The 23614-nt window shown below is 43.0% G+C and overlaps 1 protein-coding gene across 4 annotated transcripts in view; it reads right to left on the bottom strand.

The window, feature by feature from the left end:
* LOC135514382 (myocyte-specific enhancer factor 2C-like) overlaps positions 1-13681 on the bottom strand; it is a 91200-nt gene extending 77519 nt beyond the window's left edge. The window contains exon 1 of one of the 4 annotated variants that reach the window (XM_064937830.1): positions 13228-13681. The gene's annotated coding sequence lies outside the window, so the exon portion shown is untranslated. Of the gene's footprint in view, positions 1-7066; positions 7378-13227 lie in introns of those variants that run through there. The other 3 variants (XM_064937829.1, XM_064937827.1, XM_064937828.1) reach the window with 3 other exon arrangements.
* Positions 13682-23614: the final 9933 nt, after the last annotated feature.

Here is a 23614-nt window from a genome sequence, read left to right as displayed (position 1 = left end):
AACGGACAGAGCCTTGAGCCAAAAAGCATCCTCTCTGTGACTTCGGATCGAGGTTTGATGATTACCTGTTACTTGTATTGTATTGTATTACCCTCAATTAGGTATAAATACGTCAACCATTCCTTTGCAAGACTAATGTGGTATTATTTTAACACGCTTTGCTCAAACTACAGCAATGATGAACAACAATGCTTTGCATTCCTATTTGTGTAACATTACAGTGGTATTATGTATCTCTCTCTAACAGTCTGGCTGATCCAAAGCGAGAGCCACAGCCTTGAACTGAGACTGTGCACAGCATGGAGGTAATTTGCAAAGAAGTAGAAGGTTGCACACTTCAACAAGGATGTCCTTCATAAATTCAACCTTCTGTTGTTTTTTTTTAAGTCCCTGTGCTCCATAAGGAAACCGAGTAACCTAGATCGCAGAGTGGAGAGAGAGAGAGAGAGAGAGAGAGAGAGAGAGAGAGAGAGAGAGTCAAGCAGAGAGAGAGGAAGAGGGTAGAGAGTCGAGCAGAGAGAGCTCTGAAAAAAATACTGATTCTGATACCCCACCCCTCTGATCCCTTGTTCCCTCCCTGGCTTATCGGAAAATATGTGATCCAGTCAGCTAGCATGATGTCACAGTTCCTCTTATTTTTTCTGCCTACCACAAGCTGATTGGGTTGATTATTGGTCAGCATTGTTGCTCTGTTGACGTTGCACATCATTAAACTGCGAGTCTTCCAGTTAGTGTCTGTTTAAACAAGACTGGTGTAATGTTTCCGGGTAGTATCTCTGTAACACACACACACACACACACACACACACACACACACACACACACACACACACACACACACACACACACACACACACACACACACACACACACACACACACACACACACACACACACACACACACACACACACACACACACACACACACACACACACACACAGTAAACTTGAGACACACAAAGAGTTTGAATGTCCCCACAGCAGTAGTTTAGGTTGTACTACAACACATTGTTTCAATTCAGAGTTGGCCAGAATATAGAGTAAAACAGACAGAGAACAAAATGGACACTTTTAGCTTAACTAATTGAATGAGTATGTGTATACGTATATTTAACTCTACCCACAATCATATCAATTACATCATAAACAGGGTGGATCGAGCCCTGAATGGTGATTGGCTGAAAGCCGTGGTATATCAGACTGTATACCATGGGTATGACAAAACATTTATTTTTACTGTTCTAATTACCTTGGTAACCAATTTATAATAGCGATAAGGCACCCAGGTGGTTTATGGTGTATAGCCAATATAACATTTCTAAGGGCTGTATACATGCACAGCCCTTAGCATTGGTATATTGACCAAACACCACACCCCCTCATGCCTTATTGCTTAAGTATATCAATGGTATATCAACAGAGTTTGAAAGAAAAACTCAATCCATGCCTAGTAGCTGAGCTGCAGCCTGCTCCTACAGCCCTCTAAGCAACAGTGGGGTGTGTCTGTGAGGAGGGGAGGTAAAGTTTGTGTTGAGTGTGGAGAGCGGGTGGGCAGGCGGCGTACCTACAGATCACACTTTGTTAGTGGAGCTGAATGAGGCTGGGGGGCGGCCCCTCCAAGCCCAGACCCATGCCAGAGCCAGGCCAAGCCTCTCATTAGACGGCGGCTGGGTGCCGCGCTTCTGTTTGGAGTGGTTAGGGGGACCAGCGAGGGGCTGGCAGCTCCACCGTACTCCACTCCCCGCACCATCACAACCCGACCTCATCAAAGACAGCGCTCGTAATTTGTCACAGAAAGCAGCGAATTAACATATGTTAGGGGAGGAGGGAGGACAAGAAGAAGAAGGGATGAGAGGAGAGCAAGTGAAAAATGATAGCGTATGATTAAAGAGCCCGCACAGCTGCACAAAATCAAAAAGGCAAAAAGAGGTTTGAAAGAGACCTCAGCCCGGGTGATCTGATAAAGCTTACTGCTACTTAACCCCTTCTAGAGAGGAGGAGGAGGAAGAGAGAGAGAGAAAATGAAAAGAGACAAACAAATATTAAATTACTGCCGCATGGCTACACGCCTTGGCAGAGGCACTCGTCTCCTCTCTGTACGTGACTATCGCAAAGGCCACTGTATCACACAAAGATGGCCCCTCTTGCCAAAAACCCTACTGCCGCTTTGGCCAAGCCCTATTTTTAGCCCACAGCGCACCATGAGAAAATCTGTCAAGGTACTCCCCCTCCTTTTTGCCTCACCAAGTGATACTGGGTATGCTGTGCCATGTAAGCAAGGCATTTTTTTTGTTAACTCTTGCTCTCAACATACAAGAGAATTTTCTTTCTCTTTTAATTTCCCCGCCAGAAACTTCCATACAACTTCTTTCACATTATATCCTCCTTGCTTGCTTTCAACTCCTCGGGTTCTTGAGCTAGGTTCCTGTCTGTGTGTGTCGTTGTTGTTGCAGTAGCGTGTGATGTGAAGATGTGTGATATTTTGTCTTGTTGTTGGATACCGTGGCAGGCTGTATGCATTAGCACAGCACAGTGAGGCTTTGCTCTGTTCTCTCCCCCTCTCCCTCTCTTGTCTCACTGTCGCCGCGCTGGTCCTGTTTCTGTAGCATGTGATCAGAAATGGTGACAGAGACGTTTGGTCTTTATCTGACGATCCGCTGACGATCTGTAGATTCGACCATATCAAACTAAAAAGGAAACATTCAATAGTGCTTTCAGAAACGTTCGTTCATTTATTTTGACTGTTATTCTGGTCCTAATTTCCATCTGCACTGAATGAAAACTGTTTCTTGAGACCAGAGATAAAAAGAGATAAGAAAACAGCAAATGCCTAGAGAGGCATATATAAATCATGTCTGTGTTTTTTTCACTTCTGCAGTCTTATCCTTGCCATCAACATTTATTTGTTTCTTATTTGGGAAGTGAAGAGCTAGCTGAGTAGGGGGGATTTGGTTCACAAGGCTCAGCTCTGGTCCGACCGTACAGTACAGTGAAGAACCTGGCTGCATAGCTGGAGTTCCCCCCCTCAAATCCCTCAGCTCGGAGCACAGCTGCTCCGTTCACATAACCTCGCCCCCCCCCCCCCCCCCACCCTCGGACAATGATAGCAGAGCACGTCCCCTTCGCTAACCAACGGCTTTTTCCACTTCACACACTCACACTGGTGGGCACATATCTCTCCCTCACTCGCTCCCTCTCCTTCTCTATCTCCGTTCCCTCCCTTAATTTTCTCATAGTTTCAAGTTTTTTTTCTCCAGCCTGAGAAACATTTCCAGGCCACATGACCTCAAGAATGGGCTGAGAATGATGAAGGACCCTCCTCCCCCTCTTCTCCCCCTGACCCACCCAGTCCAGTAAGCGACCTGTCCCAGGGCTGTGTGTGTGTGTGTTTGTAGGGGGGAAAGGCAACTCTGGGCCCCTGCCGCTTCTGCTGCGCATTATCCCAAATAAACAACTCATTACATGTGTACTTAACCGAGGGGAGCTAGCGAGCATCGGAAGCTAATCCCTGTTATCGTTCCCAGCGTTTCTCTTCCGATTAGACTAGAGGGAAGAGGAGACCAGGAAGGTAGGCAGCTAACCCGTAGAGGAGGAGGAGGAGGAGAAGTAAAAATATGGAGGAAGGGGAGGAGGGGAGTCAGAATAGGATTATGAATTTACTTCCGGCAAATATTAACAAGAGCTTTTCCTTCTTACTCTTTCTCTCTTCCCACCTCTCCCTCGTTCTCTTCTCTCTCTCTCTCTCTCTCTCTCTCTCTCTCTCTCTCTCTCTCTCTCTCTTTCTCTCTTCCCACCTCTCCCTCATTCTCTTCGCTCTATCTCTCTCCCCACCTCTCCCTCGTTCTCTTCGCTCTATCTCTCTCTCTCTCTCTTCCCACCTCTCCCTCGTTCTCTTCGCTCTATCTCTCTCTCTCTCTCTCTTCCTATCTCCCTGTGGAGTTTCGCTCTTCCTTGTTTTCGACCATCTGAGAAGTGGGTCATCGACAGGCATCCTTTTGAAGAACATTTTAAAAAACGGTCTGTTCTCTGAGAATAATCATAGCCCCATTATCATATTAAGCTGTCAAAAGCACATTCATAACAGTCAGTACTATTCCCTTCAGAAAAGAAAACACTGCTCTATTACTTGATTATTACTAGTGAGGCTTGCCAGCCCTGGCTCTCTCTCTCCCTTCTCTCTCTCTCTCTCTCCCTCCTATCTCTCACTCCGTCCCTCCCTCTCTCTCCATCTCTTCACAAGGATGCCCTAGTTAATATAATAATGGGCCCACCATTAAGAGGACCACAGTGCACAGTACTGCTCATTTAGAAAGAGAACAATAAGCCGAGGTAAGATGCCAAAGGCAGGGATGGTATGTGTAATGGAATTACTCGCATTGCGTGTGTGTTGTCTATCTAGATCTCTACCCTCCCTCAGAACTGAGTTAATTACTCAGAGGAAGCCAATTCGCTTCTCTAAAAGACGTACTATGGATGCCCTTTGCAGCCGGGACAGGGTGAAGCCCGGGCCTCTCTCTCTGGGGCCGGGGGGGGGGGGGGGGGGTTCAAGGCCTCCTTCCCTGGATCCTAGGGAGGCTATGATGGGTGCATGAGGGAAGGACCTCGGACCTCTGGGGATAACTGAGAGGCAGCAGGAAAAACCAACAGAACTAGTATTTGTCCACTCAGCTCAGATCACTCGACATCATTAATTCAAATTACGCGAGGGTGCATGCAGCCCTGCTCTTCCTTCCACCTTGGCTGCTGCATAACCAAACTGAACATCACCGGCAGTTAACAGAAGTGTGATAAATATGACTCAGATCAATTCAAAGATTGATTCCACACGTGTCCTAGACATGGGAGGACCTGATCACCCAATGACTGAGTGCAGTGTGAAAACAACTATTTCTAAAGGGAGGCAAAAGAGTGTCTGTGAAATGAAATTAACATGACAGGTCTGCATATAGATGGCAAAGAACAGTGAGGACATCGCGCCTCCAGTTTACACACGCAGACGCAGTGGGTGTCAGAAAAGACATCTCCAGCGCTACCCATTTTACACTCCTTTCACAACACCACCCTCACAGCCCAATGCTGTCATCACTGCTGATAGTCTCAACAATCAGAGAGACATGCAATTATCACCAGTTCACTAGCCTCATTTTCCAAAATGTCACCTCATTCGACCACGCTCAAATCTACACTCCAAGACGACAACAGCAACGTCTCCAACTGTAGAGGAATTTCTCATTGGCTTGACTTTTCTCACACCCTCTATGTGAGTCCTATCCTGTTTGGTAGTCCCCCATGGGGGCTGAACTGGAGTAGCCCAGCGAAAGAGCACTGTAATGGGGTCGGGATGTGACGTAGAAGCCCTCAGAGGGCCTGTGGAGGAGGGCGACCAGCACGGTAGGTATCCCCCCCACACTTCCTCAACTATTTATAAACCACGAGCCCAGGACAGTGCCAAAAAAAAAAGACTGGGGCCATTTTTAGCCCAAACAATACCGCTCACTCACACACACGAAAAAACATAAACACGCTGTAATAGAAAGATAGGTAGGTACAACGATGCCAAAATCAAGAGAATATAACACTATGACCCTAAATGACCATTAAACAGCGCGATACACCCCCCCCCCCCCCAGCCAAAAGTCAATAACAAGACAAGGCAGTTTCTGTAGAGAACACTAGTGTGAGCTGGGTGCCAGTATTCTCCTTAGTGGAGCCTGGGTGTCACTGCAGCTCTGTTCCTATACAAACACTCATTGCTCTTCACCTCTAGCCCTCCCTCTTCCCTCATCCCTTGTCTTATTGTCTGAGCTGATGCACACAGATACACAAAGGCACCGTTATCTATCCCGTTGCCTAGTCATTTTTACCCCTACCCATATATATACATAGCTACTTCAATGACCTCGTACACCTGCACATTGACTCCCTGCATTAGGCCATGTTATTTTGAATCTTTATCTTTAACTCTGCATCGTTGGAAACAGACCCGTAAGTCAGTATTTCCTTGTTAGTCTACACCTGCTGCTTATGAAGCGTGTCACAAATCAAATTTGATACACACGCACGCACGCACGCACACACACATAGAGGAGTTATTTGTTTTTCCACTGGGCTGGTCCACAGTGGCAGCCAGGTGAAAGCATCCATCAGCAGAGCACAGAGGGAGTTTGGTGTTGAGCACAAGGCCCCACTCTGCCCAGCAAAGCTTGAAGTGAAGCGCCAGGCTGAAGTTTCAAACAAAGTGGCCCCTCATTCATTATACATGAAACAGCGCACTGCAAATCTCCTCTCCGCAACACTCTCTCTTTCCATCCATCTTTTCTGGTCTCTCCTTCTTTCCTTGTCTCCTTTCTTTCGCTGTCACTTTCTCACTTTCTCCAGACATTGCATCTGCAAAGTGTGAATAAAACGAATGACATCACGAGTTGCACTTTGGAAGAGCCACTGTAGGAAAAGTCGATGTATCAAAGCAAACAGCGACAGAAAACCCTTAAAAAGTGAATAGATATAGAGACAGAGAGAGAGAGAGAGAGAGAGAGAGAGAGAGAGAGAGAGAGAGAGAGAGAGAGGGACAGAGAGACAGAGAGAGAGAGAGAGAGAGAGAGAGAGAGGGACAGAGAGACAGAGAGAGAGATATACTGTATTTTTTATAAGTCATTTTCCCTGTCCGTTCCTACCCCTCCATGCCAGGCGGTGACACCTATACATGTTTCTCTGTAGACTTGCACAGGAAAGTTACACAATTTCATATGATGGAGCACACTTATCCTAAATGCATATTTCAGTGGCACAAGTTCCTATTTGGCACGAAGTTTAGCTGATAAAGTAGATTTATTAAATGTTAACTAAAGCTTCTAAACATATTGTTGAATTCAAGAATTATTACCTTAGTATAGAAAATAATAAAATAAAACTTGTTTCATTTAATAAAGGAAATGAAAAACATTATTAATGAACCTTATAGCATTCTGGAATATTGACTTGTTGAAATCCTCATTTCACTCTGAACCAAATGAGTTTCCGAATATGTACCTTTCTGCGTGGCACAGCTCAATAAGTTATATTTACCTGTTATTATCAATATGCTGTGAAGTTTTTTTTCTTCATTTTTTTTTTCTTTCCAAATGCAACAAAAATCTACCTGGAAACAACTTGAACGATTTCAGACAATCGAAACGTTGAACTCCTTTAAAAAAATGAAAAGACGTTACCAATTGTTTAGAACATGGCAGTAGAAAGAGTACATTCTTCAAGACGGTCAGTGTTGTCTAACATTGAGCAACACAAACAGACGGCCCTTCACAGCCATATAACACCCAGATGAAGTCAGCTCTAGGAACGTGTCTGTCGCTCTCTTTGATTCTCTCCCCCTCTCAGTCTCTCTGCGTCTCCCTGTTCCTCTTTTTTCTCACCCCGGCACTGAGTGTTCGAGACAGCCCTGTACGAAACATTCTTTCAAGGCTCGGACCCTGGTCTGGGGAATGGCACCGATGACAGTGGAAAGCAACAGTGTTGTGGACTTTGGCAAGGACACTGCCTGGGTAAAGCTGTGTGCTCTGCAGAACAGAGGACTCAGACGGAGCACTTCCTGCTTAGAGATCTAGTGGTTACGGAGCTGTGGCTTGGGGGGACATAAAATAACCTGGAGCATTAAAAAAAATGTACACTTGATAATCAGCTTGGATCCAATATTATTAACATTTATACATCAGTCAACGATTACAAAATCAACTATTATAACAACATCTATTTTTTGTTTTGTAACAGCACAGGGTGCATAGAGGGGCCTACACCTCTGGCTCCATTGTGAACACTGAATCTTCAAAAAAAATACCCATTAGTGAGCTGTGAAGCATTGGGGCAGGCAGAAGGCAGTGGCGGCAGGCAGGCAGCATTTGTGGCAGCGGTGGGCTTTCAGATGGATGTTAGATTATGTGAGGCCAGGGCACAGAGGAACCTCTGTGTGTCTTACCGGACCATGTTTCAGAGTGACTCGGCTATATTGCAGGGGTGACAAAGATAAATTACAGCCACTGGAAAGTATTTGTGCACTTTTTTTTAACCCCTCCTCTTTTTTCTTCTTCTTGTCATTGGGTGAATTCCAACAGCATGCCACACCAAAGGGGGAGGTGGGACTTGCGTCTGAACAGTGAGGGAGAAGTCGTCCCTCGCTACGCCACACCACACCACGGCAGAGACACAGGTCAGCCACTGTGTTTTTATCATGGAACATGCCTTCCATCTCAGAGTTTATGTGCACCAAGAGCAAACAACTAACCCCTCTGACCCACCCCCCCAAAAAAGGATTTGGAGCTAATTCCAGTTTTATTTCACACCACGTTTAGGGCAGGTCAAATAGACCCTTCCAGATCCAGGCAGGCTATATTTGTTTTTTGGGAGACTAGCTTCCCACGTTACAGTACGAGGTGTCTGGATTTCGTCTGCAATAAGTCAGCTATTAAAAAAAAAAATGTACCGCAGGGAATATTTTATTGAAAGTAAATATATAGAATCAAAAATAAAACGTGAAGTCTTTAATGGCTTATGTCTGGCTTTTCTAATTGCTGAAGACTACATTTTACTGACAACACTTACATACATGAATACAGTAAAAGCCATTCATATCTACTCTACACAAATACCACCCTGGCTCATAATATAATTGTCAAACTTACTGGATGCATCGCGTACTGTTTAAAATACATTCCCTATCCTTCTCTAAATGTTTCTCTCCCTCTTATCACACCCAACCCTCCTTTCTCTGTTGTCTACTGTCCTCCTCTCTCAATCCAAATATTCAAGGGTGGAGGTCTATATGGTGAGCTCCATATGTGGGTGTTTAAGGTGTATCTTAGCCTGGCTTGTATGCAGTCAAAAGCTAGAGCTGGTGACATGATTAGTGTACGTGGTCAGTAGCGCTAAGGTCTGTCCATCCTGGTCCTGTCCTGCCCAGACCACCCAGCGAGCAGCTGCCATGATGACCAGGCCTGACAGGAAACAGGAAACAGGAAGAAGCAGGCCGGAAGTCCTGTTAATCTAGTCTAGTTGACCGTTTGGATCCCAACACAACATCTCTCTCACACGTTATGAGATGAATCTACTGACATATTTCTGCCCAACAGACAGAAACACTTATTCTTTCCCTCTCTCCTACACGCTCTTCAACCGTGCCAATCTCTTAAGTATTTCAATTCTGTCTCCTTACTTTCTCTTCACAACTGTTTGTTTTTCCTCGGTTTATCTTTCCAGCCCTCACAATGACACTTTCTTCTATACCATTCCATCTTTCCAGACATCAATTCCTCCATGTGAGAATGAAAGAAAACCAAAATACATTAATTTTTATTTAAATGTGTACCAACGGACACAAGAAAACTTAGACAAACAAACAAACAAACAAACACACACACACACAAAAGGAACACCAAACACAAAGCACAGCACAGCACAGCACAGCTAGAATTCTACTTTATGCTGAAATATTCTAAAATGTGTTTTACAATACAATTAAACATCAAAGCATGAGCTATTCCTCTGTGATCTTTAACACCCTAGTGAACAAACCCCACACACCCTCTTCCACTTACAGTGCTGAGGAAAAGTTGCTGAACGTCATGGCTAATTACTAGATAGAGACAGAAGACTGCATTGTTATGCGAACCAGGACACACTCATATCTGCATTCAAATACATCATAAACCATTCAAGGACTACATTATTTTCTTGTGCTTATTTCTTAACTGTATTAGTAATTGCATCTTAATAAAGATACGGAGACAATGCTTGCAAAAAAAACACAAACACCAGGGAAAATATGTCTAACACATACAACAGTTAGGAAAATAAAAATGAGATCTGCACTAAATTACTAAATAAACAGATGCTGAGGTCGGCTCGGATACTTTTCATGAGCTATAGAAATGGTGCAAAAAGAGAACACTATTCCTTCCATACGTATAGAGGGAACACCTGCTGTAAAATAAACACAGGCTCATACTGAAACTCGCTGAGTTACCCGGCGACTCCTGTGTCCTGTACGATTGAGTTCCTAGGTGTATGATCGTTACGTTTAGAGTGGGAAAAGCAACCAAAAATACAAAAGTCATTTGTGAGAATATGATGTAAACTTTCATGTGCCCTCCGCATCTGAAATATAATTGCTTCGTATATCACTCACTACTTCAAGCCTAAGGGTTTAAAGAGTACTTCAGTATCTACCACCAGATCTTGCAAACCTGCAAACTGCAAATGAAAGTGTTTTACTGACCTTTAACTGAGCAAACTCTGCAAACCCCTTCCAAAACATTTGCAACCATTGCAACAAAAAGAAATACAACTTTAAAGTACACCAATACGGGCTATTAAACTATTTGCTTAAACGTAAACGCATGTGATGTTTCTATTTATATATATATTTTCATGGATTTACTTTTTCCTTCGTTAGGATGGTAGCCTATTTTGAACCATGCTTTATATAGCATATGCTCATAGGTATCAACGTCGAGACTATTCCCTTCAAACCTAAGCGGACAAATTTAGCAGTCCTTTTTAGAGTTTATGGAGCATGCTAGTGTACGCCTTAAATCAAGCACTCTTTGACAGATTCCCTTATTTCACTGAATGCCAACAGAGAGCTGAACTCTCTCAGGTCATGCTGTTGAATATCAACCAGTAAATCTTCTCTTTATTCATAAATTACTACTACAAATTCTAACTACACTGGCCACTCAGAGGAGGCTGAAGCTACGTTTTGGGATTATTGCAAAAGCATTGATCCTGGCTCAAAAGGTGTCCCTTCACTTGAATAAAGCTTTAATGAGGCCCTGGTGTACGGCAACGTGCCCCGACAATTGGCTCAATGCGCTGGCCAATCAGAGTGACACGTGACCCCCTAATCCCTCTTTATGAGAAGGGTAAGAGTGTTTTGTCACTGTTGGTTTTGTGAATCGGCAGCCAAAATCCCCAATGATTTGTTAGGAAGGACAGATCTGAGAAGAGTAAGAGAAACAAAGCAGACCCGGGGAAAGAGCGAGAAAGAGAGGGAGAGAGAGAGAGGGAGAGTATATGTGTGTGTCTCTGAGATGACAGAGCTTGGCTGAGAGAGTCCTCTGTGTGTAATCGTGTGTCCACATGCGAGCGTTCACCTTCCCTCTGAGCAGATTAACCTAACGCTCAATCCCGAGAGAGCAACAGGCGAGCGACACACAGAACAACTTCATTGATGGTGGGGGTGGGGGGTGGGAAAGAGTAGAGTATAGGCGCGAGCGTACGTCCTTTGCTCCTTGCCAAAGGCAATTTCACCTCTGTTATTTCACAGCAGAACGTCAAGAACACTGAGTAATCCAAAAATACAATGGCGCCTCAAATCAAGCAAACAAATCACACTTTACTGAAATCTTACTAAGCTAATAGAACTTATAAAATCAGAGACATTAGCCTTGCACTGAGCTGTGCTTGTATTTACAGTAGTCACAGAACAACCCAGAGATGGTTGCAACACCAAATGCCCCTGGATGTGGCTGTACTTTTCCAGCATGTCTTCACCATCACCACCTTTACTCAATTACTTTTCGCAAAAAAAAAGGTAGTTAAATAAAGTTGAATCATTTGCAGAAATCATGACATTGAGTAAATAGTTCATTTGCATCTCGAATGATGACACTAATTTACAGGTAGCCTATAAAAAGTTGCATTATATTAATCTTATATATACGAGTGAATACAATTATAGTGTGCATACGATCTGCCTTTGACACACACAGTCTTAGCTATAGCCTCTACCCACTGTTTCCCTATGGTAACAGAAATGAAAAGTACAGAGCCACAATCTAATATGTGAAACAAGCCTTACTCTATGTGAAAATATCGATAAGGGGTTCGATGCCAAAATATGAATGCAAATGTATTTGACATTTCTTAAAAGCAATGGCAATTGCCACAGGTTATTTGAGGTAGTGTTCCCTGTCCCACCCTTTATGACAAAGTCAAATTAGCCTGGTAAAAGAGACACACACATTTCAAGAAAACGGTCAGAAAAAAAAGTTTACAGAACATTATCTACTGTAACCAAAAGCTATCAATATCGATATGTTATGTATAATATATATTTCAAATATATTTCTCCAATTAATATAGAGCCCTGATTTACAAGCACCATCTACACTATACACATAGCTGAATAAGTACTTATCTTTCTGATGGGTAGAAACGGCCACCTACTAGATCTTCCTTAACCCCCAAGAAAACAGACAAGCTTCAGTTTGTCAGAATAGTCATCACCAAGCTATCTTTCCTCCACAATTTGGCTACATTGCTTGAGCGCCTTACTTTGCACCAATAATGAATTTCCAGAGACTGAGTATAATTCCACATGGACATTGTACTATAAATACAATAGAGAAGCTGAACCATTTGGCCTGGCAGTAATGTAAGTTAACGGGTGTGAATGTGACTTATTGTACACTGTTTAAAACAGTAAGGTATAATAACTAACCCTCATCTTGATAATATGCCAGAAAAACATGTGATGTTGAGTTGGATTCATTCAGAATTCTTTGGAAAACTTTGTCGAATTGTAAAATGTGTTTATCTAATACGAGCCTAACTTTTGACAAATTGAATTCAACCTAGAACACGAGCCGCTCAAATAAGCCTACAATTATTTAATTATTAACAGTCCATACTTTCCTAATTTGTGGGACCCGCAGAAATGGTGAATGTTATTCTGGGTTGTGACCCGTTATAAATGCATAGGCTTCAGTAGATTCACACGCGACTACCGGTACATATATTGAAACGAATAGGCCTATACGAATATTTCAGAGTAATCATTTTTAAATACTACATAATATAAGTCATATACCGAGAATATGAGTCGCCCTAGGAGCCCATTGTGCGCCTGTTGATACGGCGTTGCGATATTGTGGGAAATAAACACTTCAAGGTCAAAGCACACATTAACAATACCACAAGACAAAACCTTGACTCTCGTAAATAGACTCCATAAAACGCTACTTTGCTGCGTTTAGCCTATAGGTCTGGAGATACAATGGTCATGGTTACGTTGTATAGTTTGTTGGGAGGCAACGCGCTTCAAAATCGCGCTCAAGTATACCGGTGATGTCAAACTGACACATACAATTATAAATAAAGAGACCTCGCTGCTCGAGATACAACGTGTCCTCTGGATATGACAAAAAGAATTATAGATGTAGGAGCACGCTACTCACTTTATTATGCATGAAATCTGTCCGGTAAGTGTGAGATACCACAGGCAGTCTCCGGCTGTGTCGTCCGGCCGAATGACAGCGTAGAGGAAGCCGTTGCGTGCCAGGGATGGACTTCGCAAAGACGCACTTAAATCCAGCACGGGCAGGAACGCAACATGAAAAAGAACCGTGCCGAAAAGTCGCCTATGTGTGTCTAAAATGACAACAACAAAAAACAAGTCGGTCTCTCGTCTGAAAGTGTGTTTGAGGACAGTGGGGATGGTTGCTTGGTCTCCAGTGATGTGTCGGCGAAAGGAATGGGACGGTTAAAGCCGTGGACGTCTGTAGCTGATGATGTTGTGAGGGCTGTTTCTGATCGCTCCCACAATCCCGGTCGAGTCTCTCACTCACCCTCTCTTAGCGCGAGGAGAAATAATCGGTTTTACTCCTGAAAGGGGGCGGGCTCACATTTCCCAACTACTTTAATGAAAGAGGCATAGCAATAATGCATTACTATCTCAAACCCGATCAAGAGGACAGACAATTAAGCGCCGTGAAAGGACTGTCAGTGTATGATTATGCGATCTAAATAACCGTGGAGGGTGCGTTTTCAACTACATCAAATTCAAGTTACCAAACTGTTGTTGTTGTCCTTGTAATATATTATATTAAATTTACGCACTGACATTAATTAAGCGCTAAATATAGTTGACTTTAATTTGTTTTTTATTTATTTATCGGATGCAGCATAGCCTATAGGCCTAGATGAAACAACCACAATACTACTACTACTACTACTAATAATAATAGTAATAATAATAATATATTGTTTCAATTTGTCAAAGGATATTTTCTAAAAACATTCAAGATCTTTGCATAAGTAGATGTTTCTGTGAGAAAATGCAATGTTCAGGATCTACAAGAGCTGTCCTGCATCTGCCAATCATTCTCCAGTCCCCAGTTATCTCACAAGATAAGGCCTGACACAGACAGTAAGCATGAGGAAATTAGCAAGTGTTATCCCCCAACCAAATGATTTGAAAACATCCACTCTATTAGTGTGAAGATAACAATAAAAACAGCAAGCATGCCTCTTCAGATAAGACAGAGGAGCCAAACCTATTTGTGAGATGATCCCAGATAGGCCTGGTAATACAGGACTCTATTATATTCAAATGATATGCATCTCAGCCTCAAGTTTCTTGAATAGTAGTTGGAAAAAGAACCATCTTAATTTCCCCTTTTTGTCAAACAGTATTCCTGGCCATAGACTCGCTTAGCATTATTTTAACCCCTCTACAGGCCTTTCACCTCAGTACAATACAAGGCAAGTCAGAGAAAAGGGGGAAACATGAAATTAGACGTAAATAAATCACGCTTGCTAATCTGCTTGACGTTACACATTACTGCCTGCAACTGAAGCTTGTGGTGTCCGATAACTCGGGATACCACCTTCACATCACGTGACCCTTTCATCTTTAATTGCATATCCTCCGACTAAACCCCAGAATAATTGATAGGCTAGAATGTGTTAGACATAGTAGGCCCATCACGAAACATGACAGTTATCAATGGCAGGCCTTGAAGCTCAGCATGCCCCCCCCCCCCCCACACACACACACACACACACAGGTCACATAGTAACTCATATCATATCACTTTGTATAGGATAGTTGAATTTGAGTGTTATGGTGATCATTTGTGGAGCCTTGCTCACAGGGTGGTGCTGTGTATTTTTATTGTGTCATGTGTTGGGGGTTGCTATGGATTGACAGACTGTACAATTTATGGGAGATTGCACCCACCACATTCACTATTCCTTCGTTTTCAGTCGTCAAACTCCATGCCCTTTGTGGTGTGTGTGTTGTTTGTAGTCTGTCAGTAATTCATCCGAATTCATCAGTGTTTGAGGTCGTCTTCAAATGGTTGGCTCTTGGAGAGATCAGAGGATGGTAATCAGACTGGGAGAATGCTGAGTAAACCAGTCACTTATAGAAGAGTGTGTGTGAGATGCAATGGCTATATTGAAAGTATACAACTATTGGGAAAGTTGACCTGAAGTGGCGAGGATCTAGAGGGAGGAGTCTATGGTAAAGAGACTTGCTCAGTCAACGCACACAAATGACTGAACTTACTCGAAGGAGTTGAAAATTAGATGCCACTATGGCTGCACAATGTATAACTCAATGGCCTCTGAACAGTATGAAAATAGTAATAAAGTAGTCCGTGCTCTGCATCATGGGCAAACACTATGTGTATGCAATGTTATCATATCATTTATATTGGATAACTTTATATAGGGATTGAGTTATTATAGCACTTGATCGTATTGCAGAGAGGCGTGAGAATGATCGGGTCAGCACATCTAACTGAGTCTGTTTTGTCTTGTGGGTATACGGTTACTGACAAAAACGTTACAAATCTGAAGACATTGTTGTGCCACTCTCTTTTCATGTGAACAGCCATTCCAGGACATTGTTACATCTTCTCGTCTCCCATTCTCCTCATAGTCTTTGTCCTGCCTTGTAAATAGATTGACTTGCTAGTTTCCTAAACTAGCCTGACATATCATTATGGCCCGCTGATAGCAACCCCTACACCCTAATTTTATCTTGCCACAATATATAATGTTGAATGTTGTCCGTTAATCAACTAACCATATTTAAGTAAATCTAATTCCCAGAGTAATGCGTCACGTCATCTAATTGAAGCAGGGTCATGGCGCATAATATACAACATAACTTTGCTTTTAACATAGAATATTTGTCGAGTTTACTATTTTGTGTACAACAGCATATAGACCTATATTTCCAATAAAACAACATTTAGCCCCCCTGGATCCCACTGCCCCCCCCCCCCATTATGAGAAATTCCCAACCTGTACATGTTTAGCACTTTAAGGGAATTGACAGTCACATGCATATAATGTACTATTTGCCAGAATGATTATGCAATTTGAAATATGTCACTCTGTATATACACACGGTAGGCTTTTGGTCGAATGCAATTTCATGAGGTTTGGCATGAATTGTGCATGGAGGAGATGAGGATAAACGATGACTGGTTGTGAGTCAAACACACAAGTGCGGTTACGGATATTGATCTTACTCAGATAGTCTTTAAAGAATTCTCTGGGAGTGACTTTATAGCATGTGACACATAATAGGCTGCCTGATGTGTGTGTGTTTTTGTAATGGGTAGAAAAAAAGGGAGCCGGTCTGCCTTTCATAAGAGCACTGTAAACACCGATACATTTCCTGGGTAAACAGGAACAGCCCAGGCCAGGTGTAATCTGTTGTCGATCATGCTCATGTGAAAACACAATCTGCCTGTCACAGTTGATAAGGTTGTCAAGCACTCAGTCCCACCCCGGAGAATCAGCTTAGCGCTGCAGTGACATATTTGAAGAGGCTTCCCATTGTTGGTGTGTAACAGTCTCTCTCTGTCTCCTATTCCGTAATGAGTTGGAGAGAGACAGGTGTTGTTTTGACATTGGCTTGATTTTACATGATGAGGCCAAATGCATTGTAGTGACCTACAGGCTAACTTCACACAGGATCCATAGGTCTATAGATTGTGTGTGTGTGTGTGTGTGTGTGTGTGTGTGTGTGTGTGTGTGTGTGTGTGTGTGTGTGTGTGTGTGTGTGTGTGTGTGTGTGTGTGTGTGTGTGTGTGCGAGTGCTTATGCCTGTGTGTGTGCGTGCGTGCGTGCATACGTGCGTGCGTGTGTGTGTGTGTGCGTGCGAGCGTGTGTACGCGTGTCTCTGCATACCACACTACAATCTCCGTTACTGTGCTTAAACAGTAGCGGAACTGCCAGAGATCTCTAGATCAGTCCACCATATGTACTGGCTATTGATCTCATGGAAGATACACCAATACAATACTCACTGCACAGTGCACAGGAGAATATTCAGAGATAAAGATTTACACTGTGGGAACTTTCTCTTCCCCTCTTCTGCAGTATTTGTGTAAGTGATCCAAAGCATTTCATTACATATAATTTTGTCTGCCTTATTAATAAAGCTCATAATGAAACTCTGAAGGCAATATCATTAGTAATTACAGTTGTAGAATGATACCACTGTACAGTATAATTAGAAAAGCAACGGCAAGAAAGCCACTTTTTAATTAACAGATGCCATATGCCCTTATGCAAGACAATTGTGTTTAATATATACTTCTGTACACAATGACACAATAGTTTCCCACATTTCAAGGGTGAGATTCTGACAACATCGTGCAACGAAGTGCATTTTCATGTGGTGAATTATGAAAAGGTTGTGTATGGCGCTCACTGTATACACTGTAGGATTTGAAAAGTCAGAAAAGTCAAGTATCAGAAAAATATCTAAATATGTTTTGGTTTGGGTTTTTCCCCTCTCTACAGGAAGTGAGAAATGGTTCAGTACTACTAATGGTTCAGAACTCCCAAAGATACTATTGGTTCAGTACGGCCTAGTGGTTTTCCAGTCCCCCTCTCTGGCCTGAGCCACTGACTTCACCCATAAAAAGCAGTGTAACGTTAGCAGGAGACACATGGGGATTATACTGTACTGTATAACCCCCAGATCTACAGCCAATACAGGGCTCAACTAGCATTGCTATCTTTCTTTTAATTGCCCGACCCCCTCACTATTCCCCCCACCAGCAGTGGATCAAGAGCACTGTAAAATATTCCTCCATACAATGCAGAGATCCAGTCTTTTCACTATTCATTGTGGCAGTACTTTATATTATTTCCCCCATAAAGTCCTAAAGAGCTTTAATTTAGCTAGAGGCAATTTTCTGGGTGAGGCATGTATAATTACATTTTTTTGGTAGGCCGAAAGCTACAATACCACGACGCAATGCACATACAGTGGTAGCGTGTTCACAATTGTACTTCTCGATGCTAAAAGCTTATTAGATGTCGAATTCATTTGATATCGTCGACGGACTATCGTAACCGCGCGCTGAAGGTTTTTCACAACTTTTGCGTGACGACTGGTGAAGTAAGTGGTGAAGTCGGCACAGAGCTTTGCCACGTGAGAGATGCTTTTGGTAACTTGCGTGTTGTCTTGTTCAAACAGCGTCCGAACACTACACCTCTGATACATTATGGATGAGGCACAAGCAGCAGGACAAGCTCTCCCTTTATTCTGCTTGACACTTCTGTTACCCCACAGGAGAAGGCCCACGGTCGTGTGACTGTGTTCGCTGGCTGAACTACTGCTATTGGTACTGAAGGGTGAGGCCAGCATTGGGGACGTGTTGGGTCTTCACCTTGAGGTAACCACCTCCTACCCTGCTCTGCCAAACGGTTCACGACTGAACATACGCCCCCAAGACAAATCTTGGCTGGTCATTATATAGATAAACTCATTCATTATTCTAATAATGATACGATAATCACATGGCTTTCCCAGGGTTTGATGTTGAAAGCTCAAAGTATTGTTATGTCCTCCATGTGGAGACCAATGCACAGTATGTTGAGTTGTTATGCAGTTATAGGTGCTGTCTATAGGGGAGCCATAGACCCTTGTCAAAGCTGATTCAATTGGCTTAGCAAATGAGCTATGCGTGGCACTGGCCAGTGAAACTTATGACGACTCATTGTTCAACTATCTAACAAGAAACTGCAAATGATCGTATCCCACACAGTTTTCTTGTTAATGGAAAGTATACATGTCATTGCTACTATCTTTGTTTCAATGGGTCGTAAAATATTAAGAATTGCCATTCCTTTGTAGACAGCATCCCACAGCCTCATTAATAGTGCTGCATATTTAATCAATACATGAAGCGTTTTAATATTCACATAAACTTCCATTTGCTGTAGCCCCTCAAGCTGCTAAAATCGCAAATGCTGACAGGGACAGTCGTCTCCGCTGCCTAAACTCCCCGCTTTTCTTCCCTTCAGAGAACGCAGGACGGCCGTGGTTTCGCTCTACACGTCAGTCTTTCACTCAACGTCCCCTTTGTCTCCAGATGACTTCCTGGGAGAAAAATAGAATGGCTTCTCCCTCGCTAATGATTTTTCCTCCTTTTGAACGGCTGGAAAGTCATTCGCTCCTGACTGCTCAGAAACAGGCATAGCTATTTTATGGTTTCAGCCCCTCTATAACAGAGCCTGTGTAGTGGGGATGTCAGCGTAACATTTTCTTTTCTCCAGTGGAGGGGTGCCAACCAGTGTTTCCTGAGGCTGAGCAAAGGCTGTACCTGACAGATGTTGTGTGTTACCCTGTGGCATTGGAAAGATCACACACGTGATTTGACATTTCAGCAGTCATGGTCATAATGTGAATATTTAAACCGATCAAGGTAGAGTATTGTCGTTGTTAACATAAATCCTACTGCCGTAAGGTAAATCATATTTAAGAATCTGACATGATCATCATTTGTAGTTTTGAGCTGTTATTATACAGCATATGCAATATGTTTACACAGTCTGAATGCTCTTCACCAGCTGCTGAATTTATATAAAATGATATATTTGCCCCTGAAGTATACATGCAATTAGGCATGCTGCACACACACACGTACACACACTTGTGTACAGTACATGTATACTCTTACATAACACAAGTGCACACCTTGCTTTAGAACCATAAGAGCTGGTATAATGCGCAGAAGAAGAGTGGTGTAACAGAATTGGTTGATAGGTTAGGGGGTGTACAGTGCAATATGTGTATGAGTGGGGATGGGCCCTGTGGTGATATTGCCCTACTCCTTTGGCACGCTACAGGGGGAAAGAAATCCAATCATAAATGATTCAAATGAAATCTGAGAGTCCAGGCCACTTGCGTGACAAGGATGTCCTTCCACCTAGGTCTTGTTCAGCCTGGGCCCCAGGACCTCTCAATACTGTGCCCAGACCTGATCTAGGGTCAGTCCATATGCAAGGCTTTGGCCCTTTCAGACACCTGCATGGCTTGTAAACCACCAGGTTAAAGTGGTACAGCTGTTTGTGCATCAGTAAGGCTGGGGCCTATAATGAGGGCATGAGGTCTGGGGACGGGACAATAGGACTGATGATTCCCATGACAACCACTACACAGCACAACTACATACAGCAGCAGTGACCTCCACCCATTCTCCTGACTACTTAACATCACTCGGCAGAACTATGCAGCATGTGTCTCCCACATACAGCAACTGACTCTGATAACATCTAGCTGTGAAGCAAAGCAAATGGAAGCCGTTGTGCTTTAATGTGAAACTCAGCCCTAACATGATCCAGTAGGCCCCGCGACCCCCGGCAAAGGGAGACACAGTGTGGCAGACGTGAGGCGGCGTCTAATCTCTCCGTGCCTCCAGCGGCACACTTATTCTTATTCAGACGCCATCAGACAGGAGGCAAGCCACTGAGATTAGCTGCAGATCAAAAGGCTCGCTGCCTCGCGTAGTGCGAGCACCATTAATGTTTTGTAGATTTAGGCAGCCCCAGTGCACTGGCACTCTGTAGGGGCGGCAGAGAAACCGAGCGGCGTACTGTACAAACGGCACCGACACTGCTCAGGGGGGTAGACTTAGACTGGAAAGGTATTTTTCATAAACGAGGCCTGACTGCCGCTGGGACGTGGAAATTTGAAATGAAATAATAAAGCGAGTAGAAGAGAAAGGGAAAAAATATATATACTAGGCCCGTTACTGCAAGCAATTACAGTGGAACAAAGATACTTGTCCTTTCTATGCCTTTGCGATGAAACTGCTTCCAAGTGTATAATACGTCTTGGTTAAGTGATCATTTATTTTGAATATGAATTGTACTTTCTACGATAACATGGCTTGTGTATCCAAAGATCATGGTGTCTGGATCAGCAATATCCAGCACAACCATGACAACTACTGCCAAGCCATATAACAAGAGCAATTAAAACACAACAGTAGCTATGGACGCCTATAGATCCTGCTTTCTCCGCAATCTACTTTCTACGTAAGGCTTAATGTAAATCCAAACAAGCATATCGATTGCACCAGACTTATAAAATGACCAGGACAATGTGCTCAAGTCTAATCTCTGTAATTAAGGTAGCCAAGTTTAGAATCAAACAAAGACCTAAACACATGGTTATCTTTTTGCTGTGATTGTCAGGTGTACTACTGACCCCACAATAAGCGTAATTTGTCATTACGGATAGAAGGTCAATTTGGAGTGGATCAAGACTGTGAGAAGCTTCCAAGAGGATGGGTAGGTACAGAAAAGTGACACAGGAAATGGTACAGAGTGGTAGCGAAGCGACAGGATGGGGGTGGTGGTTGGAGGTTCAAAGGGAGAGAGATGCCTGCGTAAGAGAGCTCGCCACCCTGCAGAGAGGGTTTCCTCAACTCCGCTTCCGATCAAAGCGGTGGAATTTGGTGGCAAAAAGTTTGTAAGTGAAGAGAGATCTTTGTAAACTGGTTAGAAGAGATGTCTCCTCTTTTCAGGGTTAATGTTAAGAGGTAAAAAAAGTTTGTGCCTCACAATGTATGCCTGAACCTACTACTAAGCTATATGAAATTGTTTTAAGAAGGTCATACCAATGATCATTTTTCTATTTGATTTAGAATTTTAAGATCCCTTGAAGTATCAAAACAATATATGAAAAAAGTATTTGATGGAAAATCATCTGTACCAACTTCAGACGAGTCCCAAGACGTTTTTTTTGGGGGGGGATCACCACATAGTGTTCATGAGAGTCTCATATTTCCATAGAGGGAGAGTCTCATCTTTCTTTGTAGGCCAAACCTTTCGGACACTACAGACAGTTTTGTGGTCTGACAAACACCGCTCTATCTCTGCCACCTTTCACTGCCGATGCGGAAATACGATGTCCTAAAACAGTTGATTGATGCAAAAGAAAACAGATATGTCTCGCTTAAAACTGACCGATTTTTGTGGGGATTTTTATATTATGCTAATTCGATTTCTGAGGGGGCACGGACAGCGACTCTAGGTTAATACTCTATATGACTCTGGGTTAACCCAATCATCTTGGTGGGAGAAATAAGAATGGTACAATGTATACCATTATACATTTGTTCATTTGCAGTAACTCTGTTATTATTATTATTATTGTTATTATGGATATTATTAAATTGTTATAATAGATATTACTGCTACTGAATTGACTGCTGATGGGCCATCAACATTTGTCTTTAATCTGGTTGCTAAATTAGGCTCCCAGAACATTCCCACATGCCCAATCGGCAATACAGGAATTACTTCCTTAAATCAAATGTCTGAAGAAAAAGTTTAACAAAGCCATTCAGCATCCATAAAAATCGAACTAAACTTTTGTTTGGATATGGAATTCTTCCTGGTTGTTTTAGGACGTTTGCCTGTTACTGTTAATCTGTGTGACAAAAATTGATATTGACATCTGCAGCAGCCATTTAGGTAGCTACCTTGCAGGTGTAAGCCATTTGTAAGGAAAACAGCATGTTGAATCCAGGGGCTTTTCACTCACAGAGGATTTCAGATTGCGCAATGAGGTGTTATTAGCAATTAACCTTAGGAAGATAGTCAAACCTTTTGTCATGCCTTAGAGAAGTAAAAAGGTAGACAAATTTAGCTACAGGAGCCTCGATTGGCCATTCACTCGCACAGAAGTGATTGGCAACAGCTGTTAGTGACTGCCCGATCTCCAGCTTCAGCATAGCTCAACCCTTAAGATTTTCCATCCACTTGGTTCTCTGTCACGCACTAAGTGTAAATACCTAAGGTAAAACAACCTAGCGTCATTTATCTGCCCTTGTCCGTCCATATGGGTTCGATAACACAACAAAATGATTGCTGCACTTTTCAATAAAGTCAAAATGAATAATTTACTAACAATATGCGAATACTATATTACAAGAGAGTTAGTTGTTTGACAGATTTATTGCCGGTGGCTTGGAACATGCCATCATTCAATCTATGGCAAAAAGAGCACCACTGCCAGAATCTGATTTTTCCACAGGCAGAAAGTCACAGTACACCATGGAGAGGAAAAGGGGAAGGTGGGATTGTGCTCTGTAAACTCACCCGTGCCGTACTTTGCTTCTCCAGGAAGTATCACCCTACAGAACCAATTGAAGGCCAGCTCAATCAAACAGTCACAAGTGGGAAAAAAAGAGATACATGTTAGAGATAAAAAGTAAAAGAAGAGTAAAAAGTTAACTGAAAAACAAAACAAAAAATGTCCTGCATGTATAAAAGCCAGACCAGCTGGCTTTGAACAGAAACCCCCGTTTTGGGTTGTGTTTAGCCTCCGATCTCTTTCCACACTGAACTCAGGAGTTGTTCTGGCCAACCACCCACCCACCCCCACCCCATGTCCCCCTCTCCCCTCCAGCCGGTCCACCTGCCTCAGTCACTCCTGAGTATATTTAGTCCTCTGAGGGATCAGTGACACCCAGACCTTTGTCAGCGGTGGCATATATTCGCTAGATTATTGCCCCCCAA

Source organism: Oncorhynchus masou, chromosome 25, assembly GCF_036934945.1.
Source record: "Oncorhynchus masou masou isolate Uvic2021 chromosome 25, UVic_Omas_1.1, whole genome shotgun sequence".
Lineage (NCBI taxonomy): Eukaryota > Metazoa > Chordata > Actinopteri > Salmoniformes > Salmonidae > Oncorhynchus > Oncorhynchus masou.
The sequence above is the reverse complement of the archived record's forward strand: the minus strand, read 5'-3'. Positions and strand labels throughout refer to the sequence as shown.